This window comes from Otolemur garnettii, unplaced genomic scaffold (assembly GCF_000181295.1).
Source record: "Otolemur garnettii isolate 467f Iridium unplaced genomic scaffold, OtoGar3 scaffold00015, whole genome shotgun sequence".
Classification (NCBI taxonomy): Eukaryota; Metazoa; Chordata; class Mammalia; order Primates; family Galagidae; genus Otolemur; species Otolemur garnettii.
Genome location: NW_003852410.1, coordinates 14,723,685 through 14,738,475, shown reverse-complemented (window position 1 = coordinate 14,738,475; position 14,791 = coordinate 14,723,685). Strand labels below are relative to the sequence as shown.

Genomic DNA, 14,791 nt, shown 5'->3' with positions numbered 1-14,791 from the left:
GAATGCTTTATACATTATTTGTATCTAATATTAAATTTCAAAGAAATGCCCATCTAGACAGACACAATATACTAAGCTCTCCAATTATAAGACAGAAAACAAATATACAACTGGGTCATGTCCAGCCTGAGCAAGAGTAAAACCCCATTTCTACTAAGAATAGAAAAATTAGCTAGGTGTTGCGGTGGGTGCCTACAGTCCCAGCTGTTTGGGAGGCTGAAGCAGAAGGGTCACTTGAACCCAGGAACTTGAGGTTGCTGTGAGCTAGGCTAAGGCCATTGCACATGGCACTCACAGCCTGGCAACTGAATGAGACTCTGTCCCCCAAAACCAAATATACAGACAGGTCATTAAGGAAGTTAAGCAACTGGCTGCCACAATATAAAGGTCACCTTCTGATCCTACAGCTCCCCCTCTGCAGTCCCCAGAATGGAGGAGCTGGCCAGACAAAAGTAATCGCGCAGACCACGGCTGACTATGAACGTGAGAGTTAGCTGTGGAGGACTGGAAAAAACAAAAACAAATCTAAGAAAAATAAAATAAAACAAAGCTGCTTTCTTACAGTAATTTGTCTATTCTTTACCAGAAAACAAACAAAAAGAGTCACTAAGAGCACAGCATGCTGATTCCCTAAGCTAAGCATGGGTATGGGAGCCGAGGGCCATGGACAGGAGGGAACAAGATGCTGACCCCACAACAGCAGCCAGGTCAACAGTGCTAGAAGGCACGAGGTTTGTTGCAAGTTTTTTTTTTTTTTGGAGACAGAGCCTCAAGCTGTCCCCTTGGGCAGAGTGCCGTGGCATTACAGCTCACAGCAACCTCCAACTCCTGGGCTCAAGCGAGTCTCCTGCCTCCGCCTCCCAAGTAGCTGGGACCACAGGCGCCTGCTACAACGCCCGGCTATTTTTTGGTTGCAGCCGTCATTGTTGTTTGGCGGGTCCGGGCTGGGGATTCGAACCTGCCACCTTAGGTGTATGTGGCTGGTGCCTTAGCCGGTTGAGCTATACGTGCTGAGCCTGTTGCAAGTTTTTAATACTTGCTTGGGGGTAGTGTGTCTCGGCAAGAAAATACACCACCAAAGGGGGCAAGCTCAGAGCAAGTTTCCCATATGCCTCTGGCAACAGAGGCTTTTAATTTATTAATTTATTTTTGAGATAGAATCACACTTTGCAGCCATTGGTGCTGTGGTGTGACAATGCACAGCAACCTCAAACTCTGGGGCTCAAGTGATCCTCTTGCCTCAACTTCCCCAGTTTACGGCGCCTGCCACAATGTCCGGCTAGTTTTTCTATTTTTAGTAGAGACAGGTTGTAGCTCTGATTCATTGCTTGAACTCTGAAACTCCTGAGCTTGTGCAATCCACCTGCCTTGGCCTCCCAGAGTCCTAAGATTACTAGCACTGGCAGTGAGTCACCGCACCAGGCCAGAGGCTTTTGGAATGGCATCCCAAATCTTCAAAGTCCTCTGCAGCCTGAATCACAAGTAGCCTCACTTGTCACTGAGCAAAGGGTCTCAAACAGATGTGAAAATATCCCTAGACAAGGGGAAATATACTTACTCTAAACACCCCCCACCCCCAAATCACAGGGCAGTATGTCAAAGGCAACTTTCCGTTTTCGCAGGTCTTAACAAGGGCAGTAGCAGCCATTCTAACACCTTCCACTCCTTTAAAGTATCACTGTGTTAATACTTACAAAGAAGATAATGACCACTACAAAACATTTCACATGCACTCACTAGGGACAGGGACAGATCAGCTGTCTACTGGGATTATCAAGCAGTTTAAATGAGAGTTAAACAGCCACAGACTAACCAATATTTAGGTGTTAAAATAAAGCAACGCAGCCACAGCTGTTAATGTGAATGAACCAAACTTTATGAAAAACTATACCTTGAGCGAAAATTTCAATTAAGCCGGTATATGTACTTTACTCCAGAGAAATCTAACCAAAGAACAAGAGGACACGTGGACACCAATTAAGAGTACCATAAACAGAGGGAGTCAAAGCCCTCCACCCCGAACTCCCGCCTAACCACCAAGCCCACACAAACTGCGACTGAGGGGCCTGCCTCACTCCAGGGCAACCTGCAGTTTTCCGATGTTTGTTATCATGCTACACTCTTAACCGCCAATCAACTGTGTACTCCTCTGTAGCAAAGACTACATCTTCATCATCTTTGTAACCATGGCAGTAAGCAAGGCCAGGTTCTCAGTAAAACTATCTACTGGATGAATAAATGAACTCTGCAGAAAAAGACAAAGGAGAATGCAAACTGAGAAGAGGGCCCAAGCTTCAATGATCAAGAGGTTGCTGCTGACTTTTAACAGGCCACATAGGATGGGGCTTTAAAGATTAAGGGACATACAGCTGCCAAGGGAACAATATAAAAACTCCTATTTGTCATCTGTGGTGCTGAGGTAAAGGATGGCTTGGCTAATATGCTCCTGACTGCACATGGAAGAATGGGAATGGCTGATCTCCACTGACAGAGCTATGCACACCCTAAAACTCTGCCACCAGGAGCTCAATGCCAGGCTCTCTAGATTAGATATTACAAATTGCGCGCGAAGCAGGAGGGCTAGAACCATTCCACAGGTATCACGTGACAGGCACATTATGTAGTGCCATCTGGATTCTCCATAGACTCCTCATACGAAGGTATCCTTAAACTAGTCTCCTTGCTTTTGAAGAGCCCAGCTGCGTACGTGTGCGTGTGTGAGGTCTTGGGCACAGGGTGCCAGACATTTGGTCAAAAATCCTACTGCCTTTATTAGCTTCACTCTGGCAAGACTCTTTTTCCCTGCTTTCTACTGCTCTGGAAACGTTTTCTGTTAGGAATAAACCTGTATCATGATATTTAACACTGCTGACCAGGAAGAAATAGTGACATCCACAGATTTCCATTAATAAAGTCTTCAAGTATCATAAAACATACTATAAATAGCTCTCCTCTATTAAGTGGAGCTTTCACTATATTGTGGAGTCAAATCGTCAATACAAGCTGACACTTTGAGGCTCCAAGATTATCCAAGTCTCCCAAGTAACAAATATTAAATAAGCAGTTAAAAGTCTTCATTAAAAAAAAAAACTCTTCATAATAACAGTGGAAAACATTCGAACAAAGCACACAGCCTACAGCTTTTGGTGTCTAAGCCTCAAGTTAAAACTAATCAACTACCACAACCACAAAACCCTCCAAAACCAATAAACTATTTGACCATACACACAATACAGTAAACAGAGAGTCCAGCTTCCACATAAGTTGACATCAAACAATTTTTTTGCATCTTCTTGCAGACTGTATTTTTCTTATTTAAAAAATTTGTCTTGGGGGCAGCACCTGTGGCTCAGTGGGTGGGGCACCAGCCCTATATACGGAGAGTGATGGGTTCGAACTGGGCCCTGGCCAACTAAAACAACAGTGGCAACTGCAACAAAAATAGCCGAGTGTTGTGGCAGGCGCCTGTAGTCCCAGCAACTCAGGAGGCTGAGGCAAGAGTATCGCTTAAGCCCAAGAGTTTGAGGTTGCTGTGAGCTGTGTGACACCATGGCACTCTACCCAGGGTAGACTCAGCCTCAAAAACAAAAACAAACAAACAAAAGTCTTCTTAAGTATTTTATGGGTTTATTGTTGCTGTATCAGTAGTTTACAAGTGAAAATGTATTATGAAACTTCAATAATAAGCATCAGCAAAGCATTTCTATTTTCTTGCATTTAAGCAGCTATTATTTCAGAAAAGAGCCCATTCCACAAAAAGTGAAACAATCTCCAGCTAGGGAGGGACAACCTTAATTTCTATAAAGGAAAAATTTCAAAGTGTTTAAATCCACTTGAATACATATGAGAATAGAAAACAAAAAACTTCCTGGATTGGTCTGATGTGTATTCATACCACTTTTAAGGAATACAGGCAAAAATAGTATTTTTAAAGAGGTATTTACGTAATATGCCCTTATTTTCCTTTTCCTGTTGTGTACTCAAGGAAACCTGAAATCTTAAGTCCTTCTCTGTATCTCAGCTACCAGAACAAGCAACAAAAAGACAAAGTCATCTTCTTGCTGTTCAGGCAACAAAGAGCCAGAAAAATCTTTTAAACTTTTCCTTAATTATGTCCAACTTTTCATAAGCATCATGTGTGTTTTCTGCCCACTTCTGAAATTTCACCTTTCAAATAAAATATATCAAGGGCTCTGGAATCACACAATTTGCCCATCTCAAACAAAAAGTAATTTATAATCAACAGTTATTACAAATAACTATAGTTATTACAACTAAGTGTCCTCATCAAGTCAGCTTACAATGACCCTGAGTTTTCATACATACCATGTTCCCTCAAACTTTTCCTTGCCTTAAGCAATTTGTTAGTTGAAGGATTAGTAACTTCAAGAATTTAACAAATCTGAGCAGGTTTTTATCCAGATTCTTCATGGTAGACCTCATTATGGTAATACAATTAAAAGCAGCCTTTCCCTCAGGACAAGTTTTCCTGTTTCTATACTCAAAAGGTCATATACATGTACACTAGGCCAGCTAGGATGGATCTGATTCCATTCTACAATGACTAAAACTTATTATTACTAATGTCCCAAAATGCATGCATCCCAGCTGGGAACCCAGCAAAGTATTATGCACAGCCATTGATCCTCTTGCCTCAGTTTTTCTATTTTTAGTAGAGATGGGGTCTTGCTTTTGCTCAGGCTGGTCTCAAACTCGTGAGCTCAAGCAATCCACCTGCCTCAGCTTCCCAGGGTGCTAGGATTACACGCATGAGCCACCATGTCCGGCCCCTACTAAAATGTTTTAAAAACAAAATGAGAATGGTACTAAATCCAACCTCAGGAAACTAACTGGGTAGGCCAAATGTGTGTGACTGCTTTATAAACTGTACATAATTCTTTTTATTTGCAAAATTACCTTGTTAAAATCACACAGAGGCTAAATAATTCTGATCTTTGTTTGGACTAGTCTGTATTAAACACTGTATTCCAAGGTGTAAATAATTAAACTGCAAATATATTTTGGAACATAATTTATGTTTCAAATTTGAGAAATGTGGTGGTGCTCGTAGCTCAGTGGGTAGGGTGCTGGCCACATACATGGAGGCTGGCAGGTCCAAACCCAGCCCTGGCCAGCTAAAATCAGCAATGACAGCTGCAACAAAAAAATAGCAGAGTCTTGTGGTGGATACCTGTAGTTCCAGCTACTTGGGAGGCAGAGGCAGAGGCAGAGGCAAAAGAATCGCTTAAGCCCAAGAGTTTGAGGTTGCTGTGAGCTATGACACCACAGCACTCATGAGGCTAACATCGTGAGACTCTTGTCTCAAACAAACAAACAAAACCCATACAAATTGGGCAATGACTTATTTACCTCTAAGGAAATGTTAAGTGTTAAAAGCATCAGTTTTTCTATCCCAACAGCACTATCCACTGGCCCCTAAATGGCCTCTGGCTTTGATGACAAGTGTAACTTGTTTCCTGTTCATTTAAACCACCCACACCTTGGCCATTACATTCTTCAAATACCAAGGAACCTATCTGACCTCGTGACTTCAACGAAGCCAACCATCACTGTAACATGGATAATTAAAACTCAACTGTCACTTGATCAATTACTAGGATCAATTACTAGGAAACTAACAATTTCCCTCAGCTTCCTAAACACATCCTTGTGTACAGTTCTTTTGTTTCCTAAATAGTACTTTCCTCCCTCATGTAAATATGTGCCTTCACTTTCTCAAATCCTTTGGCTCTTCTAGAAGTAACCTCCGGGTGACCCTAAGGTGTCTTAGTCTCATTCTAGGTTACTCCTTCCCACAAACATCCTTGACTCAGGAGAATCACTCTCTTCTGTATTAGAAAACTAAAAATTTTCCTCAAATCTGGCTCCAACTATCAAATTTTAAAATTGAAGTCACCCCCTTTCTACTAAGTATCTTTCCTTCTGTTACCATCATGGGTAATGGGAAAACACGGTATTAAAAGTATAGACTTTAGAGTTAAAACAGCCTTTTCATTTTATCCAGACCTACTACTAAGCCTAGGTAAATTACCTGAATGGGAATGGAGCCACATCTAATTCAATAGGGCTGAAGTCAGGATATACTCAAGTACGTTTGTTCACTTAGCTCTTCTCAGGGCACGTGTAAATACTCAACAAAATAAATCCCCATAGAAATGATAACATACATTCCAAAGCACTACCACCCTTCTTCGGATACTCAGAGTTAAGTGGGAAGATCTTCCAAGTGAAAGAAGCTGATAAACCTGCCCTGAGAAATGGTTCTAGAGACGTAAATCCTTCACCTGTTAGCATCCTCAAGTTAATTATCTGTCTAACAGCAACAGCATCACTAAGGAGCCTCATCAACATAGCTGCCAAGTTTCCTGCATATTCAAGACAGAATTTTGGTTTTGTAGATATCCCTTTTTAAAAAGGAAGCCTTTAGGGGAGGCTACCATACCTCAACTTTACATTATATGCGCACGGCATTACACAAACTGTCATCAGATACAGCGTGGTTAGGAACGGATCCAACACAACTAACAAGCATCTTTACCTTAATAAAGAGCTTGTGAAATATTCTACCCCATGTTAAATTTTCATTTTGAATATTCAGTTGTTTTTTATGCCCCGAAAACAAACTTAAACAACTACTTGAACACAAGTGAAAGCACTATAACTTTTCTACAACTCAGGAATATATATACATAAATGTTAAATAAATAAAAAGAACTACAAGTGGTTTAGATTATTGGAAATATAACATCTATTTTATAAACCAATCTTGCAGCAACAGGTAACTCACTCAGTCCTGTCAGAGAATGAATGTTGGTCCAGAGACTTCTGGGGGTCCCTAGGCCTTTTCAGAAGGGTCTATGAGCTCAAATCTATTTCTACAATAATTTAGAAACATCACTTGCCTTTTCACGTTGTTCCCTCATTAATATACAACAGAGCTTTCCAAAGACTATATGACACTAAGACAGTATTATTGCTGAGAACTTGTCTATTACCATGTTTTAAACATTCAAGCATTTCTCAGTTTTAATTTCTGCACGTGAAAAGTTATCTATGTAACCAAGACTAACAAAGGCTCCTTGAGGTCTTTAAGAATGTAAAAAATCTGATCACCAAAAAGGCTGAGAACTGCTGCCCTAGCATTATGCCAAACTTGTCTGCAAGTCTGCTGCATCCCCAAAGAAAGATTCTTCAGAAGGTAACCTCTAAAACTCAATCTTTAATTTTTTTCTCCACACAACTTCAAAACAGAAACATGAAATGTAGCATCACTTTCAATGGCACAGTTAAGAAAACATTTTGAAAATAAACATTCTAGATAAAGCTGGAGAACATTTTCTTTAGCCAAGTATCACAAGAATGGAAAAGCAAGTGAAAGCACGTATTTCATGTACTCAATACTAATACAAACCCACACAGGAGAAAAACTCAGTGTAACTCAAGAGGTAGGGAGGGGAAAGGGAAGGGGGATCGCTGTGCTCCCACCTAAGGGACATAAACTCTAACAGGGACTTCACCTACGAAATACGAACATTGTAATCTGATCATTTGTACCCTCGTATTAATCTGAAATAAAAAACAAAAGAAAAAAATTTAAACTTAGTAAACACTTGAACAACTTTCCAAAAGTGGACTTCTTAAAGTATTTGAACTACAGACTATAAATCTGGCTTCCTTCCATTTCCTCTCCCCTGCGGTACCTGTAACGACAGAAATGTACAGTGGTCTTTCAAATACTTTTTAAGTAAATGTCCCATAATAAATATGCCCTTCGGCTAACAGCCCTTCTCTAAAAAGGCCACTAGCAAAGAATGTGTTAGCTTAATGTGACATGCAAAAACAAAACAAAACACTTCCTAAGTTGTTTCGAAAATGGCTACATTTTTCTTTCGATACCTCCATTTCATATTTTCAACATAAATTGTTTTACAGTAAGAAACTCTGATCGAAAGGGTCTTTGGGTCTGTGTGGTGTTTTAGGATCACTTGAAGCAGTGTAAATGCCATGCTAGCTGCAGGGGTGGTACCGCAGCACACAGGCATAGTGAAGACAAAAGCTCTCCCACCTGCCTCACTGAGCCAGGAAAGCCTCTACACGCATCCAACTCTACTCTGGACCAGCATCCTCTGCTTCTCAAATCCAGGCCGAGTGAAGGGGCAGAGATGTTAACTGCTTGTGCTTTCTCCTGTCTATCTTAGTTTCATCTTTGGCATTTTGTTTGTTTTCAAACAAGAAACACACTTCTCCTGGTGCCTACTCTATGTGAAGGCAGGGTGTTTGTTGTGCATTCTGGATATGTGTGGACATATGCTCATTTTCTGATCAGACATGACACAACAGATTCAATGGCTCAAACCTCTGTGAGGGCCATTTGTCTTTGACATGGGTCATTACAAAATTGAGGAACACAAAAATCCAGAAACTTCGTATGTGGTCCTCCCTGCTACCAAGTTGAGGCTTTCGTATAGGTAACATGCCTCAACTCTCCCCTCTTTGCTTTGAGCATTACCTTAAAACAAAAAGTTAGAGCAAATGATCTCTAAAGTTACTTTAGCTCAGACATTTGTATTCAATACTGAATAAAGACAACTAAAGTCTCTGTTCTTGAGGTACAGACAAGTTCATAGTTTACGCTCAATCTTTTTTTAAAAGTTAGAAATAAACATCACATTTTTACATTCTACAAACAGTTAAGTTTAATTTAGACATGACCTCACCCTCTCCCCTCAAAAGATATATAAAGTATCTTATAAATCATGTCAATGATTACAATAAACCCCAGAAACTACCACTCTCTAAGCGAACTGTTATTTTCAGACGCAAAGGAACTTGATAAATCAGATCTTTCTCTAAGAAACCAACACTATATTGAAGCAGCCCAATCTGCACTGCAAATTATTTATGGTTGTCAAAAGACTTTTGAAATTACAGTGTATGTCACAAACATAGGTAAAACATAACAGTAATAATTCTTCATAGAAAAAAGAGATTAGACAATTCAATCTAACAAATACTTAACCAGTTAGTTGTCTCTTGGGTTTGGTTTCCTCACGTGTTAATCTTTTTTTTTTTTGGATACAGAGCCTCACTTTGTACCCGTGGTAGAGTGCCATGACATCACAGCTCACACCAACCTCAAACTCTTGGGGTTAAGCAGTTCTCTTGCCTCAGCCTCCCAAGTGGCTGAGACTTACAGGCACCCGCCACAACACTTGGCTATGGCTCAGGCTGGTCTTGAACTCATGAGCTCAGGCAATCCATTCACCTCCGCCCTTTTAGAGTGCTAGGATCACAGGCATGAGTCACTGCACCTGGCCCTTCATGTGTTAAATTAAAGACCATAATCTGTAAGGTTTCCCTCAAATCTACTCTTTGTCTCCAGACACTGCCAAATGTTCCCTGGGAGCAAAAATCACTGGTCTACTGTTTACCCTTTATATACTTACTATAGGAATACAGAATAAGGGACAGAAAATTCTGCAAATATGGGAAGGCAGCACAGAAAAAACAGAACTCCTCCCATCCATTTTATCAAAAGGTACCGTCCTCAAACATCTGCCATGGTGGGGGTTTTAAGGGAGTAAGATAAAGAACAATGAATATACTGAGATTTTTGTTAACTCCAGTAGCAGGTTGGGCAATCACTTTTCTACTGCCAGACAGACCCTCGAGGGAGGGCTATATACAATTACAACTCTGACTTGTTTAAAAAAAAAAAAAAAAAAGAAGGGGGAAAAAGTATTGTTTCTTGCCCAGCTCAAACTCCTGGGCTCAAGTGATCCTCACATCTCAACTTCCTAAGTAGCTAGAAATACAGGCAAGCCACCATACCTGGCTAATTTTCTTTTTGTAGAGATGGGCGTTTCACTATGTTGCCCAAGCTGGTCTCCTGGCCTCTCAAATAATCCTCTAACCTCAGCCTCCTAAAGTGCTGAGATTACCAGTGTGAGCCACAGTGCCCTGCTGATTCTGACAATTAACATCATCAAACCATGGTCTCTACTTCCAGTAAAGGAAGGAAATGGCTTCTGAGTAAGAAAAGGGAAGTTTTTAGGGTATTTTTATTTACTGGTTTAAAAAAGGTTAAAAAATTAGGTGTCGGATTGGTGCCATAGCACAGCTGTTACGATGCCAGCCACATACACCAAGGCTAGTGGGTTAGAACCGAGGCCGGGCCAGCTAAGCAACAATGAGAAGTCCAACAGAAAAAAACTAGCCAGGTGCTGTGGTGGGTGCCTGTAGTCCCAGCTACCTGGAAGGCTGAGGCAAGAGAATCACTTAAGCCCAAGAAGTTTGAGGTTGCTGTGAACTGTGATGCCACAGCACTCTACCTAAGATGACATAGTGAGACTCTGTTTAAAAAAAGAAAAATTAGGTGTCAATGAAAGTGAAAACTCTAAAATTACTAGTATCCATTAGACAGAGAGACATTAGCACTGAGTTTGAGAATTCCATCAAATCAATAAACATAGTTCTGTTTTGCCTGGGGGGAAGGGAATAGTGTGGCACAAGTAAAAGATGGTAACTCACACACCAATTTAAATAGTCATCTTTGAATTAAATGCTGGTCACATTTTTTATACATGGATGAAAATTTTCTCAGAATAACCAGAAAATAATTATCATTATTTACATAAGAATAGCAACTCAAATAGAGATGGGAATATTTTGAGACACACTGTCAACAGCCACATATTACAACCTAATACATTCAAGCACATACGGTATCTTAGTACCTGAGAAATTAATTACACAAGCAACAAAATCCACTCTAGTTAAAGAAAGAAAGCATGTATGAAAATTTCTTTTTATTTCCGGTGAGGTGGAGACAGGGTCTTGCTCTGTCACTGGGGCTAGAAGGCAGTGGCTTCATCACAGCTCAGTGCAACATCAAATTCCTGGGCTCAAGCAATCCTCCTGCTTCAGTCTCCCCAACAGCTAGTCCAGAATTTGAGTCCAAGAATTTGAGGTTGCTGTCAGCTCAATGAGGTTGTAGTGACGCCACAGCACTCTACCCAGGGTGCAGGGTGACAGCTTGAGACTATGTCTCCAAACAAAACCAAAACCAAAACCAAAACCACAAACAAACAAAAAAACAGAAATTGAGTGTAAGTTAAGAAAGAAAAAAGTATGAGTAGTCAAAATTGAGTCCCCTAAGCATGGTATAATTAATAAGCTTGCTAATTATACTTACCCTTAGAGAAACCACATTATGACAAAATTAAGTATTATGGCATCAAGTGGGATTCCCAAACTATCAGTAAGATCTCCAACCACACAGATTTATCTAAATCCTTAGCTTATAAAAAGGATATTTGAATAAACTGAGATGACTGTATATTGCATACATGAAATCAAATTACCTGTGTGGGTATACAACAACTCTTCCATTTGGTATTCCACTCTAAATTAAGTATTTCTCTTGGCATTGAAGTAACTCAATTTTCATTCCTTGTAAAGTTTCCAATAAGATTAGGATTCTATATGTTCCATAAATGACTCTGAAATGTATTAGTTTGAAAAAGACTCAGTCCCTAAAATTAATTGCTCCAAGTGCACTTTCTGCAAAGATTTGCTAAAATTTGGATTCGCTAATTTGCAAAGATAACAGGGGTTTTTCTTTTTTTTTTTTTTTTTTTTTGAGACAGAGCCTCAAGCTGTCCCCCTGGGTAGAGTGCCATGGCATTACAGCTCATAGCAACCTCCAACTCCTGGGCTCAAGCGAGTCTCCTGCCTCCGCCTCCCAAGTAGCTGGGACCACAGGCGCCCGCCACAACGCCTGGCCCTTTTTTGGTTGCAGCCGTCATTGTTGTTTGGCGGGTCCAGGCTGGGGATTTGAACCTGCCACCTTAGGTGTACGTGGCTGGCGCCTTAGCCGGTTGAGCTATAGGCGCCGAGCCAACAGGGGTTTTTCAAATGCTTTTTCAGAAGTAGAAATTTCAAACGGTCCACTTTTTTTTTTTTTTTTTTTTTGCAGTTTTTGGCCAGGGCCTGGTTTGAACTCACCACCTCTGGCAGATGGGGCTGGCACCCTACTCCTTTGAGCCATAGGCACCGCCCAAATGGTCTACTTCTTAAACTAATTTGAGAGACAGATAAGTTGCAAAAATGGTAGAGTTTCCATATGCCTTTCCCTCAGTTTCCCCTAATGTTAACATCTTACATAAACGCAGTACAATGATCAAAACCAGAACATTAAAACCTATCCAGTATCGTTAACTAAAACACAGACTTTTATCAGTTTTCTCACCAATGTAGATTTTTGTTTCAGGATCCTATCTAAGCCTCCCATCACATTCTGTTACTTTTCATTTTTTAGGTTCTTCCTTTCTATAATGGTTTCTCATTCTATTATCTTTCATGACTCCCGCTCCTCTTTTTTTTGAGACAGAATCTCACTATGTTGCCCTCAGTAGAATGCCCAAGGCGTGCTTAAGCAATTCTCTTGCCTCAGCCTTCCAAGTAGCTGGGACTGCAGGCACCCGCCACAGCTCCCACCTAATTTGTTGTTGTAGTTGTCACTGTTTGGCAGGCCTTGGCCAAGTTTGAACCCACCAGCTCTGGTGTATGTGCCTGGCGCCCTAGCTGCTGAGCTATAGGCACTGAGCCATTTCATGACTACTTGAGGAGTACTGGTCAGTTATGCTGTAGAAATGTCCCTCAATTTGAATTTTCTAAAAATAAAGTCATGCATTTGGATATCACCACAGCAGTGATGCTGTATGACCATAAATGCATTATATCAAGGGGTTCAAGATGATGCTATGTCTTATTTGTCCACTCTAAAGTTACTGCCTTAAGTGGGGGTGCAATGGGTCACACCTGTAATCCTAGCACTCTGGGAGGCCAAGGCAGGTAGATTACTTGAGCTCAGGAGTTGGAGACAAGCCTGAGCAAGACTGAGATCCCATCTCTACTAAAAATAAAAAAATTAGCCAGGTGTGCTGGTGCATGCCTGTAGTCCCAGCAACTCAGGAGGCTGAAATAGGAGGATCGCTTGAGCTCAAGAGGTTAAGATTGCTGTGAGCTGTGACGCCATAGCACTCTAACCAGGGTGACAGAGTAGGATCCTGTCTCAAAAATAATAAATACTGTGGTACAGATACTTTTAGACTATACAAATATGCTGTTTCTCCTCAAATTTTCAGGCTCCTAATTTTAGCATTCAAACATGGATTCTGCATAAATTATTATTTTTTTTGAGACGGAGCCTCAAGCTGTCTCCCTGGGTAGAGTGCCGTGGCATCACAGCTTGCAGCAACCTCCAACTCCTGGGTTCAAGTGAGTCTCCTGCTCCGCCTCCCAAGTAGCTGGGATTGCAGGCGCCTGCCACAATGCCTATTTGTTTTTTGGTTGCAGCTGCCACTGTTGTTTGGCAGGCCTGGGCTGGATTCGAACCCGCCACCTTAGATGTATGTGGCTAGTGCCTTAGCCACTTGAGCCACAGGTGCTGAGCCAATTACTCCTTTTTTTTTTTTTTGTCCTAATGGTGATTTTCTAGTTCTCCCTTTCTTCAACATTAAGTGGAATTCTTTAAGAGCTGTCCCCTCTCTCCCATATATTTATTCAATTATTAGGCTATTAAATCTGAAATGTCCACCTTCAAATCAAAACTTTAGCTTAGTATCTCGAACAAGCAGTGCAACTGTTCAAAGTATGTGCTCAAATTATTGACACAGTTTTGCCATCTTAATGGTAGCTTGTGTACGCCAACAGCAAAGAAGCCTGGAGAGCGAGTGGAGATGAAATCACGAAAGGTAGTTTTCCACAGCTTGTTAAGAACTAAATATTTTTCTTGTAAGAAGTGGGCCAAAGCCTAAAAGTGGTAGTTAGTTGGTGCAAGGTCTGGTGAAATACTGTGGATGACAGAGTTTCCCAAGTCCAGCCTCTGTAGTTTGAGCAGTATTAATTGTGCATTGTCTTGCAAGAGGATTGGCCCGTCTCTATTGACCAATTCTGGCTGCTCAATCGCAAGCATCCTCATTGTTTTGTCAAATTAGCTGCAGTAAAGATATACCAGTGCTGGACCACCAAACTGTTACCATCAGCCTTTCTTTTTGGTTTTGGATTGGGTCTCAGTCCTTCATCTTTATTCAGTCATTGTATCAAATGCTTGCAATTGTCAAAAAGAATCCATTTTTCATCACACATAACCAAATAGTTCCCTTTTGTGCGCTGACAGCAAAGAAAGGCAAGTTTCAAGACAATTTCTCTTCTGACTCTCATTTAATTCACGCTGAACCCAATTATCCAGCTTCTTTACCTTGCTGACTTGTTTCAAATGGTTCAACAGCGTTGGAATAGTAACATCAAACCTTCCTGTTAATCCACGCATAGGTCACGATGGATTCACTTCCACTACAACTTTCAACTCATCATTATCCACCTTGATTTTGGGTCGCCCTCGTGATTCATTTTCAAGATTAAAATTGCCAGACTGTAACTTCTCACCAAGTGTACTGTGCATTCATTAGCCCAAACACTTTACTGATATTTCAAGCTGCCTATGTTGTATTGGTTCCACAATGGAAATCATACTAATTAAAAGGTAATCACGGCTCGGTGCCTATAGCTCAACCGGCTAAGGCGCCAGCCACGTATACCTAAGGTGGCGGGTTCGAATCCCCAGCCCGGACCGCCAAACAACAATGACGGCTGCAACCAAAAAATTGCCGGGCATTATGGTGGGCGCCTGTGGTCCCAGCTACTTGGGAGGCGGAGGCAGGAGACTCGCTTGAGCCCAGGAGTTGGAGGTTGCTGTGAGCTGTAA

The 14,791-nt window shown here is 41.2% G+C and overlaps 1 protein-coding gene across 1 annotated transcript in view; it reads right to left on the bottom strand.

Moving 5' to 3' along the window:
* The window catches only part of RYBP (RING1 and YY1 binding protein), a 126,570-nt gene that overhangs the window by 3,152 nt on the left and 108,627 nt on the right, over positions 1-14,791 (bottom strand). The gene's annotated exons all lie outside the window — the stretch shown is intronic.